Source organism: Tachypleus tridentatus, chromosome 10 (assembly GCF_004210375.1).
Source record: "Tachypleus tridentatus isolate NWPU-2018 chromosome 10, ASM421037v1, whole genome shotgun sequence".
Classification (NCBI taxonomy): Eukaryota; Metazoa; Arthropoda; class Merostomata; order Xiphosura; family Limulidae; genus Tachypleus; species Tachypleus tridentatus.
Window position 1 is genome coordinate 181,634,257 of NC_134834.1, and position 25,945 is coordinate 181,660,201.

Here is a 25,945-nt window from a genome sequence, read left to right on the forward strand (position 1 = left end):
TTCCCGAATAATGAATGTCTTACTATATTGGCTTCAAATATATCATTGACGTGTTAAGTGAAAAAAAAAAAAAAAGCAGTGAAAATCATGGGAGTGATGAAACATTTTCCAAGTATATACTGAGTAAACTGATGCGATGGATATTTCATGCGTAGGTGTTTGATATTCTAGCTTTTACACATTGCGAGTACTACAATGCTTCCTTCATTATTGCGTCACTTAGCACGCGCAATTAACCTCAATAAACGAACAAGCATTTCCCATAATTCAAGAGGAGAATTCATGGAAGGTCATTTGGGGGATTGGGGGACTTTACACGTTTTACAGTATGAGAAGTTAAAATAATATATTTATCTTATGTATGTATATATATATATATACTGGATTTAGTTTATGGGCTGCTTTTAAAAATCTAGAGCTTTAAACCCGTATGCAAACAATTAAAAATTAAGTCAGTGTTTTATTAGTGTAAAGCGTTTTGAAGAATTATATAAAAACTGAATGGTATTATTCGCTGTAGAATAATGGTTATTCCCGCTAAATAATAATCTTGTTAATAACGTAATATATTATTTCTAAGAATCCTATTAAACCTTCATAGTGTATATATATATATACAAGAAAATATTTTAAAACATGCTGACGGATTGTGTGTTTGTTTTTGAATGTTGCTCAAAACCACACGAGGGCTATCTGCGCTAGCTGTTCCTAATTTAGCAGTGAAAGACTAAAGAGAAGGAAGCTAGTCATCACCACCCACCGTCAACTCTTGGGCAACTCTTTTACCAAAGAATAGTGGGTTTGACCGTACCGTTATAATACCTTCAGGGCTGAAAGGGCGAGCATGTTTGGGGCGACGAGAATTCGAACCCGCGACCTTCAGGTTAGGAGACGAATGCCATAACCCACCAGACTATGCCCGGTTCTGCTGAAGGATATAATTAATAATAACATCTGTTTGTTTGTTTTTAATTTCGCGCAAAGTTATACGAGCGTTAGTCGTCCCTAATTTAGCAATGTAAAACTAGAGGGAAAGCAGCTAGTTATCAACATCCACCGCCAACTCTTTTATCAACGAATAGTGACATTGATTGTCATTTATAACGTCCCCACGGCTGGAAAAAGAAGAAAGTAAGGTAGAACATCAATTCGAACTCGTAACCCTCAGATTGAGAGTCTAGCACCATAACCACGTGACCATGCCTGGCTCGTAGTAAAAATGAAACAATAAAAAATTACTTTAAAACATTTCTGTAAAAGAATTATTTATTTATTACTGAAATAAACAACACTACAGATACATAAAAAGTATAAAATATCAGTTTCCTATCGTCCTGAATTCTCCCCAGTTTCAACAACAACGCTCTTTTCAAACAAGACCTCCTTAACAATGCAAAAACTTTCCGCGGTTTTTGTTTTATCTTAAAGCTTTATGTATATTTTAAGCTTCCTCTGTATGTTGAATTGTATAACATTTGATGCGGCTTTATATTATTAATAAAATAATTTTCATAAAATAATCTTTATTCTTTTCACAAGAATATTACCAGGTAAATATTTGGAAAAATAATAATTCGAAAGTGTGATACGTATTAAATTATATTTATATGTATACTATATGCATCATACAATATTTACATATATTGCTTTCGTGCTGTTGTTGATTTAACGCAAAGCTATATAACAGACAAAGTGCAGGGAATCAAACCTCGGATTTTTAACGTTATAAGTCTGTAACTTACTTTCGCGCAAATTTGTTACATTCTCTCCTGACTCAGAGGGAAGATAAATAGGATATTTTATAACATTAACTGAGTTATGTGCTAAAAATGTTCGGTTGGATCCAGTGAAAGGAAAGAAAGTGAGCATAATGATTTCATTCTAATACTCCGTCTTCCTGGACATAACAGGCCTTGAAGGTTTTTGAAGTTATGCAGTTTTACGAAATTGTGATTCTATCATGAGTTTTAAAGATAGAAATTGTGGGCAAGAAGTTTTATAGTCATCTTCAAGTTACCTACAAAATGATTACAAACATTACTTCTCTACTTTCTAATTCTCAGACTCCTCTACGTTAAACATACAAACCCTTGGGGAAAAAAACCTCAATTGTTGCTATTTTGTCAGAGATTAATGTTTTCATATACATCTTTAAACTGGCACAATATTTCTTTGATGACACATTTGTACAGTTTCTCAGTAAGCGAAATATTTCTGATGTTCTAGGGTAAAAAAACAAAACAAAAAACAAGGATGTTTTTTTTATTTAGCACATCTGATATCCAGACACATTTTTTTGCGACTTCCCCCTCTCTCTCTTTCTTTTTTTTTTTTTTCCTTTTCTGGAAGCAAAAAAAAAAAAAAACATAAACAGGCCAGTTTGAGCTGGCTTGGCGAAGGGACAACAAAACTCTTAAGTTGTTCAAGGTCTTTGTTCTCGAGCGCTCATTGTTGATGTTTTACATTTTCTTCACGCCTAGTCTGTCTTTTGCTAATTCTATTTGAGTTACGTTTCGTTGCAGTCTTTCAAGTGTGCTGTAACCTTCTTGAAACTGTTTAACGGTATTGATGAATATTTGTCAATGAGGCCAGCATTTTTATGTTTCACGTGCAGCTGATTGACGCCACATACCCTTAGTTAATATTTTATGAAGCCAATCAACCCCCTTCTCTGCAAGGGGGTTCACAGGAACACCTTATAGTTGTTCTCATGGGAACAAATCTATCCAATAGTAACGAGGATGACCCGTGAGCCTAACTCTTAAGCCAAATATGTGGACTTTCTGTTGCTAAGATTCATTATCTAGTATTACTAGAAGGTCTTTATACAGCAAGGAGAGGTCAGACAAGCACTGTTCGACATGTGCAATAAATGATTTCATGACACGTGGCTGAACCAAGATTCTTCAACCATCTCCTTTGAAACAAAGCAGAATTCAGGCTTGGATGTCAACTTATACTGGTCATCCCCATGTATTTGAAGCTAATGTGAAGTTTCTAGATTGTAAAAATCAATATAGCGTATACTGTATCAATCGGAAGAAAAGACTGATGAGCTAAATTTACATTAATGCACTTAGGTATAAAGGACAAGCGTAAACTAAACCTCTGTGAAAGCTCTGGAAAAGTTGCTGACATAGTTAGTGTGTCAACTCATTTAGATTTTGATAGCAGGAGAGAACATTGGCACACAAGAGAATGAGGGAGTCAAAACATTGATTTTTTTCGAGCAACTGACACGTTCTTCTCTGATGCAATGTGCATATCAAGCACAACAGCGTGGTTCAAGGGTTTGTGCTCATGGTCTTTACTGAAGATTCTGTGCGGCAGTCGACCATTTGATACTATCCTTTGCAGTTGACTGTGCCACCTGGAGACATTCTGATTTTTTATGTCCAACCTCTTTTTTTCAGTGTCAGACTAGAATGTGATTGACTTGCACCGAAACAACAGAGATAAATGCACATTCCAGAGAGACAAAATATGTTTCTTTGCCACTCCTCATTATTTTGTTCCGACAGACCAAACAAAATTTAATTTTGAAAACAAATCCTTGGTTCATTAGTGCATTTAGCCATCATCCCAAAACCCATCCCATTCAAATTAAACAAATTCTTATGTTTCAGTATCTTGCGTCTTGTTTAGTTGAGCCATCAAAAGTATATACTATGTTTACTTTGCTATCAGAACAGTCAATTTCATTTGCTATCTCTGCTAATGTCATCACTGTTAGAGCCTCGCTGGTAGTGGTTACGCTCTCAGATATCTTCATAAATTTGTTTACAGTCGTAAAAATAATTGAAATTCTTTCCACTAGGATGATAGCAGCAGATGAGAGACTGTTGCATGATAGTTTGATGTTAGGTTGTACAGAATATCATATACTACTTATAAAATATTGCAATCAGTTAGCTGTATGTGTTTTTACCAAGTTCGCATGTGTTAATCTCAGGTACAGTTGATTCTTTTTGTTTCCTTTCTCATCTGATGGTTGTACTGTCGTTCACGTGATAGTTCTACCTTTTCTTCTTCATAAAGGTTTCGAGTTCGAATCCCTGTCACATCAAAACATGCTCGCCCTTTCAGCCATGGAGGTGTTATAATTTTGCCGGCAATCCCATTATTTGTTGGTAAAAAAGTAGCCCAAGAGTTGGCAGTGGGTAGTGATGACTAGCTGCCTTCCCTTTAGTCTTACACTGCTAATTAGGGACGGCTAGCGCAGATAGCTCTCGTGTAGCTTTGCGCAAAATTCAGAATAGTGGATTTGACCGTAATATTATAACGCCCCCCACAGCTGAAAGGGCGAGCATGTTTGTGTAACGGAGATTCGAACCCCCGACCTTCAGATTTCGAGTCGAAAATAATCAACCTAAAGCTTTCCTTGTAGCACCAATAAGATTTCATAAATGATCTTCAAGGTCCGTTATTCGTTAGAATATTAAACAAGGTACTGTATCATCTGCTGAGTTAAACAATTTATCTCTGTGAGCTTTTGTTTTCTGAAGTTTTTTTTTTTCTCCACTGTACCCCCCCCCCCGAAGTGTCCATACAAGCTTTCAGTTTTTCCACCAACTTTTGTGAATAAGTGTGTACAAGTCCTAATGTTCAATTAACACAATAACGCCAAAATTCTCGCAGCTTGTGCATTTGATCTGTACACAATATTTTAGAATGTGCAGTTTGGTATCATGACACCAATACCTTGAAGAACACCATATGATACATATATTGTGTTTCCTGAAATATCGTAAATACACAGTGGTTGTATCCACTACCCAGAACTCTTCAAGAAGAAATCGTTGGTATAACTCCCTTGTTTATGTCTAAAATATTCACAAAATATGACATAGTCTGGGCACTTCATAAATTGGTTATTTGTTTTTAAATATTTAGGGCCTATATACAGAAAGTGTAGCAACTATCTTTCATATTTGATTTTTTTTTTGTCAGGGTCCAACCGCATATCTTAATCAGGTATTTCAGTTTATTTAAGAATATCTCCCTACAGATAAACTTCTGTACCAACAAGTGCCTCTGTATAAGTTTGTTTACGCATGCGCATATCTATGTGAAAACGCCCTGATTATACATATGTGGAGCGTGTTCTCACCTCCACGTGGTTGATCTTATGTCTCGAAGTGCGGCGTTTCTCACACAAATGTCCTTGGCGCGCTCATTTTGTTACGCCATAATTGGCTCGACTGCAGTGTTGTAAATGGTCGTTCATTGGATAAACTGTAGCACACGGCACGCATATTCACACTGCCCGAAAATTATATACACAAAGTTCCTGTTAAAAGCACATACTTCGAAATATTCTCAGAGCTGTGTTATATTTAGAGATTTAGTTCGTTGGTCTAAATTCTTATCCAGATATCCTCAGCATGCCTGATCCTGACTGTCAGTGTGGTGGTAAGTGCCGCGTTGAGACTTTCTTGTCAATGGTTTTTAAAATCTTTCTCGTTATTAAAATAATAATAATACATACACTAGTATGCGCTTACTAATGTGAAAATATTATCAAACTTTGTTTCACGTAAAAATAATTAAAAATCACACTTATAAAGAAATTACCCAAAAGATTTAGTGATTTACTATGTTACCAGCTGCTTAGAAATGTACATTTCCATGTGTTCCGTATCGTCTAGTAGCCACTATCGTGAATGAATGAAACTAAAGTTCAACCAGACTTCCTGATATAACTTTTAAGTGTTTAGTACGTAAAGTATATCTTGCCCTTTCATATGATGTTTGTTCTTCGCCGTTTCATGTGTGCGCGTGATGACTTTGTTACACGATTCACTCAGACTTTTTATACGTGAACACAAACAAAACTTTCGTTTCGAAACTCTCTTAAACACGAGATTCATTTTTATACTTTTGGAGTAAAGTTACCATCGTGTTTTTATCTTTCATTTTGTTGTATTTATTGTTTTTGTGTTTTCAGACAAGTGCACATGTGGAGAAGAGTGCACGTGCAGCAAGGAGGGAGGCTGCGAATGTCCCACGTGTACCGAGAAGAAATGTGAAGATGAAAAGAAATGCCCTCGTATGTGATCATCTTTGTAGCTTATATGATTTAAAACCTAAGTTGAAGAACTTAATGTAAATAACCAGGTTATGGGTTTGTTTGTAGATTCGTGCGGGTGGAAAAAATAAGATTTTGGGTAAAATTAGTGACTGTGTAATTATTTTTATAGGTCTTTACAAATACGCAAGTTGACGTCCAATACTTCTTGGCATGCTGAACAGTTTGAAACTGAGTAGTATCTAAAACAGTAATGAAATAAGAAACTATTATTAACGGATGTCTTTCACAAGGTTTAATTGTAAATCTGGCTCGAGTGAAAGCACAATGCAATAACTGAAAATATTAATGTTTAGTTTGTTTTGAATTTCGCGTAAAGCAACACGAGGGCTACCTGCATTAGCCATCCCTAATTTAGCAATGTAAGATACCTAGTCATCACTACCCTCCGCCATCTCTTTGGCAACTCTTTTTACCAACGAATAGTAGGATTGACCGTCACATTATAACGCCCCCACGGCTGAAAAAACGAGCATGTTTTATGCGACGGGGGTTCGAACCCGCGACCCTTAGATTACGAGTCGAATGCCTTAATCCATCTGGCCATGCCGGGCCTTCAACAGAAAGATCCTACACTGAAAAGACATGCATAAGATGTGGATCGTACCAACTAATGCCACACTAAAAACTGCGTGAACGAGTATTGTACTAATTAATAGATCTTTTACCATAATAACATTTACCATACTAACGATTAGCTTAGAAGTAGATTTTACTGTTCATGGTGAGGGGGGAAGGAGGAAATAATAATTAAAATCTATATATGAAATGGGTTTACATAACTCAAAACTAGAAAAAAATGTCCGGGCTCTTCACATTTAGAAAGAATAAAAAAAAATAACCCATTTTGCGAAAGAAATTGTAAGTTTTACAAAAGGAAATTATTGGAAAATTACTGAACTACCAAATAGATATATAATATGCACTAAGAATATTGTTCCCATTCAACCTGTTGTTGATGCAATCTTTATTACAGTAATTAATTACTGAGAGTATGTCGTTTGCATAGCTTTTAATTAATGACAAACTAATGAAATAAATCATTGTAGTTATGGCGCTTGACTCGTATTTTAAATCAACGTTCTACCAAACATGCTCGTCCTTTCATCCGCGGGAGCGTCATGATGTGACAGGCGACCCTACTATTCGTAGGTAAACAAGTAGCCCGAGAGATGGCGTTGGGTGGTAATGACTAACTGCCTTCTCTCTCTTCTTATTACTAACTTAAGGACCACTAGCGCAGATAGCTCTCGTATAATTTTGCGAGAAATTCCAAAGAAACCAAACTGATGTAGAAGAGGGGAAGGAATTTCATTGTAAAATACATTGTTGTTCTTTCTTCACTGTTGGAAGCTACATTACAGCTTGTTTTGATTCAAACTCTCTACTCAAAGCTGTAAACAGTCTGTTAGTTTTTAGTCTGCTCAATCTACCAAACATTTTTATTAGAAAACGAATCGAATTATCGTGTTTATAACTACAGTGGGCCTAAAGGACATCTGTTTAGCACCTGTGAAATAAGCAGTTGTGTGACGCACCATCGCATATGCGACACACACACTAATAACTCTGTACAGTGCGTATCTTTTAGTTGTTTCCTTTGTTTTTATACGAAGTTTAAAGGACTACAACAACATGGCTTCAGTTTTTATGTTAACGAGTTTTAATCTGACGAGGGTTTCAAATACAAGTTCTGTAATAAACTTTGTATTACAGCCCTCTAAATGGACCAACACGTGAAGAATACAAACCCCATGCTGTCTTGTACACGAGGCTTAACAACGTTATAAACGAGAGTGAAATGTATAGACTAGAGTTTGATTTCTTAATTAACAAAACGTGTATTTTTCTTTGTTCATGGAGAACAAACTACTAAATCTCTTCTTTGTTTATTAATATAGAAGGAGGAGATTGTGGCTGTGACCCGTGTTCTTGTCCGAAGTGAACTCTGAAGGAGACAAGGTGCAGAGAAAAAAACCACTCTAGTGAACAAGTCGCACATCATTGGTCAGGAAGAGCCTCTCAACAGATAATTTATTTTTAGAATAATGTACCTTTCATTGGCCATTTTATACTGAGAGATAAAAATTCATCAAATTTTTTTTTTAAGTAAAATCCATTCCCTCTTGTTATAATGAGTTTGTATAAACTTCCTTTTTCGATTAAACATTTTTGTACGAATAAAAACAGTTTTTAATAAAGTTTTTATGATAAAAAAATGTTTATACAGGTCACTTTACGAACGCATAAGCTTGCATAAGAAGCTAAGTAGGTATAAGAAGTATTATGATGTTTGTTTTGAATTTCGCGCAAAGCTACTCGAGGGCTATCTGCGTTAGCCGTACCTAATTTAGTAGTGTAAGACTAGAGGGAAGGCAGCTAGTCATCACCACCCACAGCCAATTCTTGGGCTATTCTCTTACCAACGAATAGTGGGATTGACCGTAACGTTATAACGCCTCCACAGCTGAAAGGGGCGAGCATGTTTAGTGCGACGGGGATTCGAACCCGCGACTCTCGGATTACGAATTGAACGCCTGAACACGCTTGGCCATGCCGGGGCACATTATGGTGTCATAATACGGAGCAGAATAGATTCTGGGCCACATAATATTTCCCCAGAGGTTCTGAAGATGTAAGTATATGTAAGCCACTTGAATAGTGGGCAGGTGACAGATGAGTGGATGTTGTCTGATATAACTTCTTCTTTTCAAGGAAGGTGATAAAAACTGTCCTAGTAATTATTAGTCTCTCATTAGTTATGAGTAAAGTTTGTAAAACTTTAATAGTGCTTTGCGATATCGTTTAACAAAGCTTTTAAATTGTGTTTTGGATAGTCAACGTGATTTCACTGGGGAAAATCTTTATAAGAAGTTGCTGCTTATGTAGATCCGGGTAAATATCCGGATTTGGGGCATCTGGAACTTCAGAAAGCGTGTGACAAGATGATGCACAAAAAAACTTGTTAGAAATTATATATCTATACGTGAAAGATAAACTGGTGTATTGGATAAGAAAGTCGATAGCTGGAAGAAAGCAGAAGACTATTATGACTAATGTCGCAACTCTGGTACCGCGGGGCTCTTTGTTAAGACATTTGCTCTTTTTTGACTTGCATCAATGACTTAGATGAATGAATGTTCAATGAGTTATTTAAACTTCATAGTAACTTAATGTTTCGTGTGTTGCTAGCAGTGAGGATGTTCCTTTAAACAAAAAAAAAATTCTGTGGTGAGTTGAGCGAATAAAAGGAAGTTAACTATTTAGTTATAGTAAATGCAAAGTAATGTTTATGGGCTCTCATAACGTCAATTATAAGTATGATTTTGGTAGAAATAAACTTGATGGTGCTATGGAAGAAAACTATATTGGTGTTTTGGTTAATCGGTCTCTTGAACTATCCAAACAACATTTTTTGCTGCTTGTGGCAAGGCAAATGGAGTATTGTGTTCAGTTTTTGGTTCATTATCATTGAATTATTGGAAAAAATACAGAGGAGACTCCAGGATGCAAAGGTTCTCATGGGGAAACAGATTAGGGGCTCCGACATTGGTTTCTATTGAAAAATGAAACATCAGAGGGGACCTCATTGAGGTGTTTAAGATTGTTAAGGGGATTCATAATGTTCATGCACCCACCTACTTTTTGTTTCTCGTACTTGGTTATAAGAATGGTAGGATTAGGAGACGTAAATATAAAGTTTGGAAAGGTAAGAATAATTTTCAGTTAAGCTTTTATTTTAACAGTGGTTGGTCTTTGGAAAGGGTTGCCTTAGATGTGGTGGGTGCAGATAATTCATGGAAGTTTAACAGAAGACCTAGTAAGTACTTGACTGACAATGGCTGGCTTTCAGTGTTTTATTTTAATTTTAAAGGTTACCTCAGTGCACAAGACAGCCTAGATGGTCCAAAAACTCCCCTTTTGTCTTTAAATTATATATATGTTGTAATATCAAAACTATATCGAAATTGCTATGTTCATATAGAGAGTCAAATTATTCTAAAATAAGCTTGCTATTAAGCACTTCCTAATTAAAAATAATCGTTAACACAAAAACGTAAAATTAATTAACGAGTAAATCTATATGCTTTTTTTTTTTTGTTACATCGCAGAAACGTTTCATATTCTGAGTAATTAATTACATACACGAAACATTTCTGTGGTGTTTGTAATATGACACATATGTAATTACAAGAAAATATTTTAAGCTCTCACTAAGCCTATAAAATATTCTGAAATCCATACAGTTTAACACATTTCACTAACACAGTTGACTTCTACTTGAATATTTTGACAGACGCTATACATTATATTAAAAAGTAATTTGTTTCTCAAGTTTTTAACTTGTTTTAGATCCAAACTATAGTAATTTACTCTAAATTGTAAATATATATTTCTATTATAAATGTTGTTGTTTCGAAGCTAAGCACAAAGCTACACAAAAAGCTATCTGTGCTCTGCCCACCACGAGTATCGAAACACGTTTTTTAGCAGTCAGTATAAGTCTTTAGACATACAACTGTGTCACTGGGAGATTTTTATAAGTGTCTACACATAAGTTACCAAACCTTATTTTAATGTAAACAGTACAAATATTCCCAAACATAAGCAGTGCTATAATATTAAACTAAAAAGTTATACATATATGTATAAGTGTTTTTTCTTTTTTTCAAAAGTGGCTAGGTAGATAAGGCATTCGACTAGTAATGCGAGGCTTGCGGGTTCGAATTCCTGCCACACCAAACATGTTCGTCCTTTCAACTGTGAGGGTGTTATAATGTTACTTCCGATCCCACTATTCGTTGATAAAAGAGTAGCCCAAGAGTTGGCGGTGGGTAGTGATGACTAACTGCTTTCCCTCTAGTCTTACACTGCTAAATTAGGGACGAATAGCGCAGATAGCCCTCGTGTAGCTTTGTGTGAAATTCAAACCAAACTTTTCAAAAGTTTCCTGATAGCACAATATTAAGTTCATGCACTTAAACCTGGAGTTCGATTCCCTGGGGTGATATAGTAGGTAACGCAATGCTGCTTTGCTCAAAAACGAAAGAACAAACGTTTTCAGAAAACTTGTAACACCATAGAAAGATATGTCATAATAACATTTCTATATGCGAAAATTCTTTACCTCATTCAAATTACTTACTTTTAGGTTGGTATGGTGTTTTATGGTGCAAAGCAACTAGGCTATCTGCGCTACTTTTGGGAGTTATTACATAAATATCTTTCACTACTAAAAATCTAATAATGATTTAAAAACCTTTAATATTAATGATTTATCATATTTTCAAAATTATTATCAGTGTGCATGAAACACATGTTACTGTATCCACTTTATTAATTCGTCATGTTTTTACATTTGTACTGCTTTAAACACTCTACGACACTCAGACTTCCACGTAACAATAATAAGTAATATGTAAACAACGGGTGTGTATTTTCTTTTAGTAAACCCACCTCGGGCTATCTGCTGTGTTCACTGAATGGAATCGAACTCTTAATTTCAGCGTCGTAAATCCGTAGACTTAATGCTGTACCGGCAGGTGATTGTAAACAATGGAATTTGAGCGAAAAATACTTCCAACAGGAAATAAAACACTGATGAGAAATGATATGTTATTTTTTCATTCTGATCGGTACATAAATTGTGAAAATATTGCATTTAAAGTTTCCCTTATACTGTTTAGTGTGAAAACACGGGCACCACACACACAAAGTGTTTAAAAAGGAACATGTTGCTGAAAAAGAGTTGGAAACTCGCGTCCTCTATTGTGAGATTTATGAACTACATTCTTTATCCTTTTATGATTATTATTTTAAAAGTATTTTACAAATATGTGTGTGTGTGTGTACTAAGTTCTTTTAAAATAGATAAATCCATAACGATCAGTAAATATTGTCAGAATTATATAACCACTCACAATATTTTTTTCAGAAACCACACTTTAGACCAACAGGTAATTTTGGATATTAATCACGTATTCGTGAACGACATCTATGAAAATATAAACAAAATACATGATTTAAAGTGAAATTTAATCTTTTGCTACTTTATCTAAAAACATTATTTATTTATTTAGAATAACTTTTGTCTTATAAATCTGGTTTCTAAATTATATAATTCAGTGTTTTACTTACGAGTACCAAATAAAAGAAAGAACGACAAAGAATCACTTTGGAGATCATAGACTAGAATGTTCGCTGCTGAAAGTAGTATAAAATGCTGTTACGTGAGTTCTTTGACGTCAAGTAATGCAAATTGAGAGAGAGAGTCATAGTTATTATCCTGTATAGGCCTGTCTTAGACTTAAGCAGGACACGTCTCCAATGAATGTAGGTAAGTTTCAGAATATGATATTTTGATTAAACACTGTTGTTATTATTAATCATAGTCAAGCGTTTTATCACTTAAACAGAATGGTAGAATTATAACGGTCTCAGTTTAAAGTTCTTAACACTCGCACAATACAAGGGCAACAACGTGCCTTGAATAACTAGAAATGTGAATAGTAAAAATGACACTAAAACAGAGAGATTGATATATTTATCTCTGAATTCGTATGTTTTTTACATATTTGAAAATGGTTTGAACAATAATGGAGACATGGTTATGTAAAAGCAAATATGTTTTTTTTTTTTTTTCTTCTATCAGACGGGCTTGTAGTTACGGATGACTTGTGTTATCGTGTTTTCGCTGGGAAAGTGGGAAAAGATGAAAAAAAAATACAGGTTGGGAAGTGACCTGTCGGTAATCTTTTTCCTGGTTTAAAACATACTAATTTTTGTACGAATTTTCAAGATATTGCTTGGTATTAAGTTGATTTTATACTCTTGCAACCAGTATGCTTGGTAAGTAAATGACGTATATTACCCGCCAATTTGTGATAAGATATGTTTGCTAACTGGTGGATGTGTTTGTTGTTTTTTGCCTAATGATAAATAACAGAGCACAACTGTGTTTTTGATCATAGGATCATCATGAATCGTTTCTACAAACAACAGAATAAAGGTTGTGTATATACGTATTCACAATTTACATAATGCATTGTTTTTGAGAAAGTAGACTGACAAAATAAATATGCTACTTTTCATGTTCTGTCATGACAAAGCCCTAAGTAAGAATGGTGTACCAATTACAATTAATAGATAAGTTATAAGTGATATAGCGGGAAAATAACTGGCTCAAGTAAATCTTTTTTTGACGTTAACATATTTTTTTGGCCCTAAATAGTTCAATGTATTTCCAAATACTTTTGTATTTCCATGAGAGAGAGAGAAGGCCTGATAACGCTGTATTATGTAAAAACTATAATTTCAATATTATGGGAGAGGCCCAGCCGCTCGGCGGCTGCCAGTCTGCACAGTACGTTGTGGCAGCAGGTATGTGTGTGTTTACTGTAGGGGATGTCACCCACGACTATTGCTTCCCCTACTTTTCAGTATTAAATATCTCCCCACTCCACTGATGAGTAAACGTTTAATTATAAAAAAAATATATATAAAAACCGACGATAGACCGAAAGCCTTGTTTGCTCATTAAACGTTTAAATCTTTTCCCCCTGGTAAAATGTTTTCCCAACAAAGTGTTAAGGCAGTGAAAGCACTTCTACAGGGATAGAACGTTTCACTGCAATGTTCGTTGTAGTTCACCGGTCACTCGGAAGAGGGCGTTGATATTGATTACAAACGGTGATCTCATCAACTACCGCAGCACGAAGAAATGAGGCTGCTAACTCTGGTACTAAGATCTTTTTTTTGTCAAGTTATACGTGATATAACTTTATCGACGACCTAAGATCAGTTTATTCATATTGTATACTTCATGTTAATCACAGTTCTGTGATAAATTCTATTTAAAATAAAATTTTGTTTGAAATTGAGTAACTAAGCACGAGTTTGACGCTAGTATGAGTAAAAGACCACAAAATATTATTATTCAATTCAAAGAAATTATGAAAAACCTAATTAGTGCCACTCCAAGTGGTAATGTGTGAATTATTTTACTCTTTTTTGTTATTTTGTGACACTGAATTTCAGTCTTTCGTACAAATCCAACTTTACTTCCTCTTAAAATGTTTGCCAAGTTTAAAGTCAACCACAGTAACATCCATGGCTGACTTTACTTCAAGTTATAATTTAAAGGTAATAATTGGATTCGTCGTGGACTTACTGCTTTTACTAAATATTGGATCACAAGCAAAAAACTATTCGTCTTCAATGACGGGAAAACTTCAAGTTAATCTATTCATTTAAGTATTTACATGGATTTTTAAAAAGGTCAGTTGTGTTGCATGTTGGTTTTACTCAGATTCAAACGTCTGAGTTACCCACTGTGAAAAGTAATAACTGAATATTTCATTTATACTACGAGTCACAGAACAATAAAATACGGTCGATCTACAATTTTATTCTTTATAAACTATCTTATATTTATATAAATATAATAGTACTGTCTGTTGTCCGTTCTGTTCGTGTAACTAATTTGCATGGTTCCAATGGATATTCACTCAAATTGGCACGGAGGTTCATTAGGTCCCTGTGAGGGAAACATTTTCAGTTTTGCGTTTTGTGGATTTTAGGGGCGTTTTCGCGTTATTTTATCACTACCCCACCGCCATTGGATTGATCTTCGCTAAAATTTTGCAGGAAATTCTGTTGAGTCTACGCGGAAGTAAATGCAAATTTGCGGCTTCACGTTTTGTGTTTTGCAGTTGTTATGGGCGTTTTTGCGTTTTATACAATAACATATAAGGTAAGCAATTTTGTATATCCTAAGATAACCCTTTATATATTATGAATTTACATAATTTCTGTCCAGGGGACGGGTACACCAGTTTGTTGTCAGTATAGTACTGTACATCAAATCACCTTTAAAGCTTCTACAGGGTCTTAGTAATTGGGGATAGGATTCCCTAAGGTAATTCACAACGGTTATTATAATTAATTGTACTGTAGTAACAAGTAGTATTATAATTAATTGTACTGTAGTAACAAGTAGTATTATAATTAATTGTACTGTAGTAACAAGTAGTATTATAATTAATTGTACTGTAGTAACAAGTAGTATTATAATTACGGCTTTTAACAGATTGAGCTCCAAGTGTTCTCGCGATCGTTTTTTATCGGATCTATAAAAACTAAACACAACGTATTAACAGTCATTATCGAAGCTATGTAGTACAACAACACTAGTTACTGTTTATTCGTGGAAACAGTAACTTTCTAAGAATCTTTTTATTCCTCATCCTGTTCGTCGGTCCGTGTGGCACCAGTTTCAAGATTTTGGCGCCAGCCAGTCGTCTCATGGCTGAGTTTCCATGGTAACATTCTAAACGGAGCAAGCAGGTAAAGCACCTACCTGGCGACCATGTAATTGTTGATGACTGTGTATAGTTGTCTAACTTTTGTTGATGTGCCACACCTTTGATGGGTTATTAATCTCAATTATCTTTCAACATCATAAATGTTGAACCATCATGAAGATTCCAGCGAGAGATAATAAAATTTAATATTCCCTCTATAACCCCCTCTTCCGCTAGCTCAGTGTCAGGTTTCAGAGCATATAAAAAATCAGGTTTCAGTATTCCAGGTGTACAGAGCAAAGACACGAGATTATGTATCTTTATGTTCAACAAATAACTGTTTAGTGAATACCTCAGTGATATATATATATATATATATAATTGCTTTCGTTATTGCTATTCTATTTCGACAAGGTTCACTTGCGGGTCTCAAAATCCACTAAATATATAAACCATTATCTTCAAGCTAAAGCTGTAATCGCAAGTTCAATACGGTGAGAAAACAGCCACGTTTTTAAAGATATTTTAGTGTAGACTTAGTGTCTAAGTTCAGAGAGCTAGCTGTAAATGCGTATCGTTTCCAAAACTCAGAAACGCATCTTTTATTAACAACAAGTGTCTTTGTTTTGATTCTCGGTTTGACGCGACAGATTGAGAAGGACAGAAATATATTTAGGATATGTTGCCTCAGCACCGAGAAATAAAATAAATAGAAAGTTGCGTTTGTTTTGTTCATGAAAATTCATCATTATCAATGTCCGGCATGGCCAGGCGTGTTAAGGCGTTCGACTCATAATCTGAGGGTCGCGGGTTCGAATCCCGGTCGCACCAAACATGCTCGCCATTTCAGCTGTGGGGGCGTTATAATGTGACGGTCAGTCTCACTATTCGTTGGTAAAAGAGTAGCCCAAGAGTTGTCGGTGGGTGGTGATGACTAGCAGCCTCCCCTCTAGTCTTACACTGCTAAATTAGGGACGGCTAGCGCAGATAGCCCTCGAGTAGCTTTGCGCGAAATTCTAAAACAAACAAACAAACAATCATTATCAAATGAATTTTCGAAATAATACAAACTTTCGTCTAATATGTAAATAACTTTAATATTATAAATATTAAAATATTAAGTATGTTTTCCTCTGTTAAATTGATATATCGAAATTACAGATTCCAGCTATTAGTTCAAATTATGATTAATTGTGGAGAACATTTTGAAATATCGAGTTTAGAGATCTAGAGTGAAGAACTATTAAAAGAATTCTAAAAAAATTGTCTTAACAGCTATTTCTGTTTTTTTACAAGAAAAGAAAGAAAAATCCCGTTTTCTGCAGTCTTTTAATGCTGTTAACTGTGAGCCTTTTCTATTATTCAAAATCACAGGAACAGACAACCCACGCAAATCGATCACTATTTCATATTTCTGCCACCAGGTGTTCAATTACGAGACATTTCATTCAATCGTATATCAAGAAATTCTTGTGTATAAAAATGACGTCTGGTCTTTGCGAATATTTCATTGAAAAGAAAGCAGCAAGGTAGTTGTTTGTTAGAAATGTTGTGTTAACATAAAAGAAACAACTGTTTATGCTTTTCAACTTTTATTAGCAGGTAAGGGAACAAGAAATTTGTTAATGAATCAATCCTGTTTAGAAAGATAATACCAACTTACACGTTCTTTTTGTTTTAATACAGTGAGTTACTTCATACCTCAAACATTTGATTTAGATAACTTCAGCTCAGAATAGACTCTTAGCCTGAAACCAAAATTAAGCTGTTAATGAATGTACTTGTAAATCAACCTCAAAATGGGTGGTGTCATAAACAAACAACAGAGCGAAGAATAAAGACCATAGATAATTAGTTTTGTGATATAAGTAAGTTTATATTTTCTTAGTTAGTGCTAGCTAAGTGCCCTCTTGGTCTCAACCTTTTTTTGTTTTGTTTTTGAGTAACTTTCCAGTTTGTATTCTTTTTGTTAAGATTTAGGCTTAAAGTTTTCCATTGAAACATATTGAAGGGAAAACAGGTAATTAATATTTACATTAAGGCAACCTAACATTTCTAGGCTGGATGATCGAATATTCTTGACTGCTTTGAACACCTTTTGAGGTAACAAAATATTTTAATCGTTCCCAACAATAACAACAACAAATATGGCCCGGCATGGCCAGGTGGGTTAAGGCGTTCGACTCGTAATCTCAGGGTCGCGGGTTCGAATCTCCGTCGCACCAAACATGCTCGCCCTTCCAGCCGTGACGGTTATAATGTGACGGTCAATCCCGTTATTCGTTGGTAAACGAGTAGCCCAAGAGTTGCCGGTGGGTGGTGATGACTAGCTGCCTTCCCTCTAGTCTTACACTGCTAAATTAGGGACGGCTAGCGCAGATAGCCCTCGTGCAGCTTTGCGCGAAATTCAAAACAAAAACAAACAATATTGACCACATTGTCTGTGAAACAAATCATTTTTTTGGATAGTGCATAAAATTCTTGATGACTAGAAACCCACTTGAAATACAATAACTAAAACCAAAATTAAACCAATATAAAGGAACACCTTTATACCTATACTAATTAATAACCTAACATCCAGCCGGCGTGGGCAGATGGTCAAGGCACTTGACTTGTAATCCGTCGGGGTCGCGGGTTCGAATACCCGCCACACCAAACATGCTCACCCATTTTAACCCTGGGAGCGTTATAAGGAGACGGTCAATCCCACTATTCGTTGGTAAAAGAATAGCCCAAAAGTTGGCAGTGGGTAGTGATAACTAACTGCCTTTTATTTAGTATTACACTGCTAAATTAGGGACGACTAGAGAGATAGCCCTCGGGTAGCTTTGCGCGAAATTCGAAACAAAAACCTAACATTCAACTGCAACGCCCCTACAATCCCGTACCCGTTTATTCTCTCGTCTCTAAGACGTGCCTGGTAATGGTTAGTTGCAAACTCTCTCTTTGTTAACCTGAAGATGAATCTAGGAAGGTCGAAACGTTGTTCTCTGCTTTATTAGTAAAAGTGTTAATACCCGTACCAACCCTCCTGAGATATATGAGTGCATAAAACGTTTTCATCATTAAAACAGTCATGTGTAGAGGGAAAACTAACTTACGGGGAGTTTGAGCATCATCACTTGAAGTGCTTGTTACCGTGGGACGAAATCACGTTTTTTGTTGTTTTTTACTTACTAGATTATTTCTGTCTAAACATTTTTTTAAACACAAAATAATAGTTTAATCTGTTTTTCTTTTCTTGTTTAATAAATTCAGTATTGTGTGCTGGTAAAATATAAATCATTTATTTAAAAGTCGAGTAATTTTAGTAAATTTTCACCCGGATATCTCTTGATGTATGGTGACAACGTTCCGCATTATGATAATTTAAGTTTTCGATTCGTGTTTCAAACTGTGAAGAGCATGATAATATAAACATTAGATCTCAGACAATGTGGTTCTCTTCCAAAAGACATTTAATCTGGGGCTTTTACATCCTAAGCCCTCTAGTGGAGTAATCAGCGCCAGCTACAGATCTCGCGATCAATCAAATAGCACAGACGGTTGCTGTAGACAGGAATAAGGCTATTACAGTCATTGCTCTAAGAAGTTTTGTGTGGTAGTTGTGCTCGTAAAGAAGGCTTTAGAGAATGCCCTATCGTTCACGGAGTGTGCTTAACCAAGGGTGAGGAGTTGGTTTGATCAATACCCCTACCAGAATTTCACGACAATTTGACGATACCGGATAAAAAGAGGGCTGATTCTGTTTTCAGTTTCGCACTTTAAACTTCGTGTATTAATTATGTGATTTTAAAAAGATCAATAGGCAAATGTGGCTCGATCCGTAATAAATTAGGCATTACAGTGTTTCGGGTTTTACATAACATGATTTTAGTTTATTTGATTGTTTATATTTAGGCACAAAGGTACACAATGGGCGATCTGTGATTTATCCACTATGGGTATCAAAACCAGTTTTTCAGCGTTGTGACTCCACAGACATACCACTGTGGCACTCGGTGAAGACTGGATTTTTCCTACTTCAGTGGGACCCGGCATGGCCAAGCGTGTTAAGGCGTGCGACTAGTAATCTGAGGGTCGCGGGTTCGCATCCCCGTCGCGCCAAACATGCTCGCCCTTCCAGCCATGGGAACGTTATAATGTGACGGTCAATCCCACTATTCGTTGGTACAAGAGTAGCCCAAGAGTTGGCGGTAGGTGGTGATGACTAGCTGCCTTCCCTTTAGTCTTACACTGCTAAATTAGGGACGGCTAGAGCAGATAGCCCTCGTGTAGCTTTGCGCGAAATTCAAAAACAAACAAACTAAATATAAAAGCGTTCCTGTGAAATAAATGCGACAAATTACCCTCGGAAACACAATTCGGAAGTCTTTTGATATTCTGTTCGTGGAAGAGATTACTTACTGCAGTCCCCTTTTGGCTCAGTCGTAAGCTTAAGGGTTTATAAGTCTAAAATTCATTGTGCGGTCCGTGCGATGAGTACAGCGTAGATAGCCCATTGGGAATCTTTTCGCTGATCAGCAAACAGACTTACAAAAGCGGCTACGTTTGAGGCCTGGAAATAATACCGAGTAAGTTTATTAACATGTGATTGGATAGTGTGTGTTTCGTATAGCAAAGCCACAAAGGGCTATCTACTCAGCCCACCGAGGGGAATCGAACCCCTGATTTTAGCGTTGTAAATCCGGAGACATACCGCTGTACTAGCGGGGGCGATTAGATAGTGAAATCTTTTCTTTCAGTGAGCATTATAAATGCATTGTACAGATTATATTACCAGGTGACCAAAAACTTTGTTTGTTCAAAATTATGTAGATTTGTTTGGAATTAAGCACAAAGCTATACAATGGGCTATCTGTGTTATGCACACCACGGGTATCGAAACCCAGTTTCCAGCGGTGTGATTCTGCAGACATGCCACTGTGCCAGTGGAGGTACATTGCACAGAAACATGTGGCTTTTGTAGAAAGAAACACTTATAAATACAGTAGCACTACTAATATATATGGACCGTATTTTTATATGAAAAAATAATTATTTCTTTAATATCAGACTGTAGTCATGTCGTTTTTTTTTATAGGCTTACTTACGGTAAAGCTTGCTTTTAATTACTGACTTAAATGTTATAAGCTATTAGAGTAGAGGATATATTTGTATTTTTTAAAAATAATTTGCCGTATTTATTTATCTTTCTTTAATAAACGCTGTTAATTTTATTACGACTTCAGTAGCTCTAGTGTACACTATGGAAATTAGGGAAAAGTCCCCTGGCTGGTTAGAAGTAAGTTTGAGGGTTTAGGGCGTTAAAATGCAGTGGCGTAGCTAGGGGAGGCAGGGGGTACATCTGTCCCCGGGCGCAGCATCGGAGGGGCGCCAAAATGATGTCACATAATTAGGAATTATGGCGTATATTTTGTCACGAAGGATCGCGAAAAATGACTTTGTCCCGGGGCGCTGAAAACCGTAGCTACGCCACTGTTAAAATGTGGATCTCTATCTCCGAGGAGGGCGCAGACCTGATAACCCATTGTGTAGACTCCAGCATTCCTAAAAACTGTGAAGAATCCATAAGCGTGTAAATAAAATATAAATATTTATGGAGAAAGTTAACACTTCAGAATATAGGATTGAACGTAATAAAGTATTTCAAGTGCTTAGCATTAATCTGTAATATTTTGGTGTTTATCACGTCGCGCAGCTAATTTCATGTGTTTATTAACCACAGTAATACAATAAGAACATTTACACGAAAGGGTATCAAATTAATTTTTGTTACGAAGTCCCATGAAATTTGATTATTTATTGTAGTAATTACAACCGTAATAGCAATTTTATTTAATACGCGATATCTAAAACTCTTCTAACTTATTGAATCGAATTGCAGAAAGAAAAAGCGAACAAAATATTTTAGTATCGAATTTACTTTTGATTTAGTTTCTCTCTGTCTCCTATAATTTGAATCTTTGGAAAATGTTAGTTGCATATTTGAGATTATAATTTTAAAATTGCTGTAGATAATAATGTCCTTGCTAATAAACCTATCACATCAGAAAGAGTGTGTGTCTTTTTATAGCAAAACCACATCGGGCTATCTGCTGAGCCCACCGAGGGGAATCGAACCCCTGATTTTAGCGCTGTAAATCCGTAGATGTACCGCTGTACTAGCTGGGGACCGTCAGAAGGAGGAACGTTAAGTTAAAATAATAAAACTAGGAGAGTAGGAGATTTAGTAAATATGTAATCCGTCGTAGTTTATGAGTACAATATATAGCATATATACAGATTATAAGAATTATTATCTATATATAGATTCTGTATGATCTATACAGAAAAAATGTTTAACATTGTTGCTCTTATTGATAAATAATTTAGAAAACATGTTATTATTTGGTTGTTGTCATGAAACACGATAGTGGTTCATAATAGAGATCGCAACGAATTACAGAAAACCCTAATAGAATGTTCAGGCAAAAAGCATCTTTAACAGTAAAAATTCAATTCAAATAACACTTTAAAATCTGAATTATTGATTGCAAAGTCTGTAGATGTATAAAAATGCACAGAAAAGCACGTGTGTTAGACTTGTAAGAAAAAGAGCATCCATTCAAATCGTCCCGTAGCGGCTTGTTTTCTGACTCATAAAACTAGAAATTGGGTTTCGACACCAGTGGGGGCAGGGCACAGATTGTCCACTGTGTAGGTTTGTGCTTAACTTCAAAATAATAATATTAATTATTATTTGTACTGGTATTAATACCGTCACATGGTGACGGCTGTTTGTGCTAGTAATTACTAATCGTATTATTCGTATCTCATTGAAAAAACAAAACAAAAACGAACATTTCTAAAAAGAGGATTTTTATGGAAAGTACTGCATGGAAAAAGTGTTTGGATTTTGCTGTTATAAACTACAATATTTATTTATTAAAAATCATACCCTTTATGGAAAACTAACAGTATTTTAATACTATATTTACATATTACATGAGTAAAGGTTTCATAAAAACTTTACGTGCAGTGAAAGTCATACTCTTGTTGTGAGAAAAGTGCATTTATTTAAAATTGTGTTCTGTGATAAAGAAATAACTGCTGTTTATCTAATTATCTTAATATTGAATATTCAAAGTGTAATTTGTTTATTTATCGTTTCATTAAATAGATGGCGCAGCATTGTATTTATTATTTCGGTCAGATACATATATACACGCCACGTTATAGTAACATTCTCGTGCCAGTTTATAACAAAACTGGCTTTGGATAATGCACCCAAAAGATTTTTTTGTAGAATACAAAATGAGGTACTACGAAGGTTGTATGTGTGTTGAAAACTCAATTTCTTTCTTTCATATATTACAAAAGGTGAAAAACATCATAATTCTTGTATAAATGATGTTACCATTACCACTTGAAGTTTTTTTTTACATAAATCTTTTGTTCTTTTAAAAAGCGTAAGTACAGGGCGAAATATGAGTTACCCGCCAATAATAGATCAACATTAAATTACTGTAGCACGTTTATATTCAATGCTTTGTGCACTATACCATCGGTGTCGTTGGGGGGTTAATCCCTATATTTATATATGAAGTGAAGAAGCAAAAGAAAAATCAATGTACATTATTTTAAATTTCATTACTCACATTCATAGAATAAGTACTTTAAAAGACGCGAAGGTTTATTTAAAAGTGATGTTTTAGATGTATATGTTTTACATGAAAAGGCTATTTTTCTACTAGTAAAATTTTATAGCGCTTAGTGGAGGTTATTATATATAGGAATTTAGTTACGCAGAAACTATAAATGCTCACTATATTCCCAAACAACTCTCCATGACAATCTTTAGCTGCAGCTTAACATTTTACAACTCGAACTAATGTGATCAAATAGTCAATGGCTATAGTAAATCATCATGCACAGTATCAACAATGTTTATTATCATTACAATGTATAAAGTTAGCTACCATATCAAGTAATATTTTGCTCATAGTTAAGTATATAGAAAGCCAGAAAACAAGAGAAAAATTGATAATTTAAAAACATGCAAACAGCGTTCGTATAAAAATAAGGAAACAAGGCTACATGTACAATAAACGTTATTTACTCAAACAACAAATCCATATTTTGAATCCATCAAATGTAATTTTAAGTAAAAGCGTGGAACAAAAATAGGGGTCTCTAATTTGAGTAAATAATGTCTACAATATATCCAGCCTTATTTGTATATTCTTTGTTTACGATTCATATTTGTAGATTTTTTAAATTACTAATTTTTTTTTATTTATCTTATAGATAAAAGATCCAGCAAATTTACGGACTGATGTGTGTTTTGCAAATTATCGAACTTCACAATACATCTGATGGTTTTTGTTCTCATTCGATTAATTAAACAAAAACATCATTGATCAAATAACACAGATAAAAAAAAGAGTGTACAGATATAATTCATTCTCTTGGGAATCTAGTTATAGAAATCTGAGGTCACCAGCTGTAGAGTAATAAAATTAGGCCTAAATAAACTGTCCGTTTTTGTTGTAAAACGGAAAGTGATTATATTACTTGATTGTTTTTACTAGAAAGTATATTTTTTTTAATTATTTTTACATTAGCAGACATTTAGAACAGGTTAAGGAATAAGATAGCTCTACGTTGTGTAAATCACATGGAGAAAGAGATCTCTGTATGTGAGTTACATAATAAAATTAAAATTATATACAAATATCGAGACCTAAACATGAAGAAAGAAACTTGTTAAGAATAAGTTAATCGAATACTGAGTGAGTTGGTACTCACAAGTAGTGTGTTGTTGCTAATTTAAAATTAATATAGTTTGTAGACTGTCAAATGTTCAGCAAATAATTTAAATACATCTTTGAGGAACGTCGTGAAATAAAAAAAAATCTGTGTAATATCAAACCTTACTAAATCAGAAATCGCCAATCTTTTCAAAGTTAAAAAATTCAGACAATTTATTATAACCTGAAAATGAATATTGAAGATATAGAAAAATAGGGCGTAGTTCTTGGAAGGCGTATCAATGCATAATACAGTTTATAGATTTTAAATGGAAAGATGGACGCTGTATACTGGTCAAAATTTCTGACAAGTGATGCTTTCTTTCCAATAATATCAGTTTACGATAATTTAGTAGAGCAACTGATACTTCCTGTTCATCTAGTGGAACTAACATACAATGATTTAGTAGAGCAACTGGTACTTCCTGTTCATCTAGTGGTTCTAATTTACCATGATTTAATAGAGCAAGTGATACTTCCTGTTCATCTAGTGGTTCTAATTTACCATGATTTAATAGAGCAACTGATACTTCCTGTTCATCTAGTGGTACTAACATACCATGATTTAGTAGAGCAACTGATACTCCCTGTTCATCTAGTGGTACTAACATACCATGATTTAGTAGGGCAACTGATACTTCCTGTTCATCTAGTGGTACTAACATACAATGATTTAGTAGGGCAACTGATACTTCCTGTTCATCTAGTGGTACTAACATACAATGATTTAGTAGAGCAACTGATACTTCCTGCTCATCTAGTGGTATTAACATACAATGATTTAGTAGGGCAATTGGTACTTCATATTCATCTAGTGGTTCTAATTTACTATGTTTTAGTAGATCATGTGATATTTTCTTCTTATTCATCTAATGGTGTTGGGTTATTAGGCTGTAGTGGAACAACATGTGGTACTTTTTTTTATTTATCTAGTATCACTGATTCGCTGTTATTTTGTAGATCGTATAAAACTTCTCTTTGTACATTCAGTGAAACTTGTTCATCATGTTTTAGTGGAACATCAGACATTTATTTTCTAAAAAAACGTAAAAATATATATACCATAAAAAAGCTCTTTACAACGAAAAGAAAAAAATATAAAATAACGAATTCACAGAGTTACACAATTCTTCTAAACGTGAACATTATAAGCGTTTTTTTAACCATTATTAATTAAACTTATGAGCCTTCTCTGGTCTTGTGTCATTTGCTTAATATGTATCTACAGATTTGTAAAATCCTGCTTTTGAAAAGAAGATATTGATCCACGTCACGTGCATTTAATAATTTAACATAAAATTGGACAATTACGTTTAGACCTAAAACGATTAAAATATATCATGTAATAACCTCATTGATAATATCAGAATAAAGTGACAACGTTTTGCTGATTCTGTTGCTAAAATTAATTAAAACACTGTTCTTGGACAACATTATTTTTGCAATCTACCAACCCCTTCCCCAAAGAAAACAACATACAGTTATAAAATATACGCCGCATCTTGCACGGGAGTTGATAGAAACAGCTCTTTCATCCTCTGGTTGGGTTTACAAGAAATTATTAGTGTACAATATAGATGTATTTTGAAATAGCTTCATGTTCTTGCGATTGCTTAGTTTTATTTTTTAGTGCCATTTTACCAAGTACTTTTTCCGAGTGAGCAAATAGTCCATGAACTTTAAAGGGCCAAATGGATTAATCTGCTGTTATTCGTTTATCTCGGAAATAAAAAGTACTAATAATACGTACCCTGTTTCAA

At 34.8% G+C, this 25,945-nt stretch overlaps 1 protein-coding gene and 1 long non-coding RNA gene across 8 annotated transcripts in view; both read left to right on the plus strand.

The window, feature by feature from the left end:
- The first annotated feature begins 2,477 nt into the window (after positions 1-2,477).
- Positions 2,478-8,307, plus strand: LOC143231065 (uncharacterized). Its single transcript, XR_013016765.1, has 3 exons — positions 2,478-5,412; positions 5,948-6,049; positions 7,990-8,307. It is a non-coding gene; the product is annotated as an uncharacterized LOC143231065 (long non-coding RNA).
- Positions 8,308-12,330: 4,023 nt separating this feature from the next.
- LOC143231066 (protein Fe65 homolog) overlaps positions 12,331-25,945 on the plus strand; it is a 96,385-nt gene continuing 82,770 nt past the window's right edge. For 3 of the 7 annotated variants that reach the window (XM_076465578.1, XM_076465585.1, XM_076465587.1), the window contains exon 1: positions 12,332-12,425. The gene's annotated coding sequence lies outside the window, so the exon portion shown is untranslated. Of the gene's footprint in view, positions 12,426-14,906; positions 15,006-25,945 lie in introns of all 7 variants that reach the window. The other 4 variants (XM_076465588.1, XM_076465581.1, XM_076465579.1 and 1 more) reach the window with 4 other exon arrangements.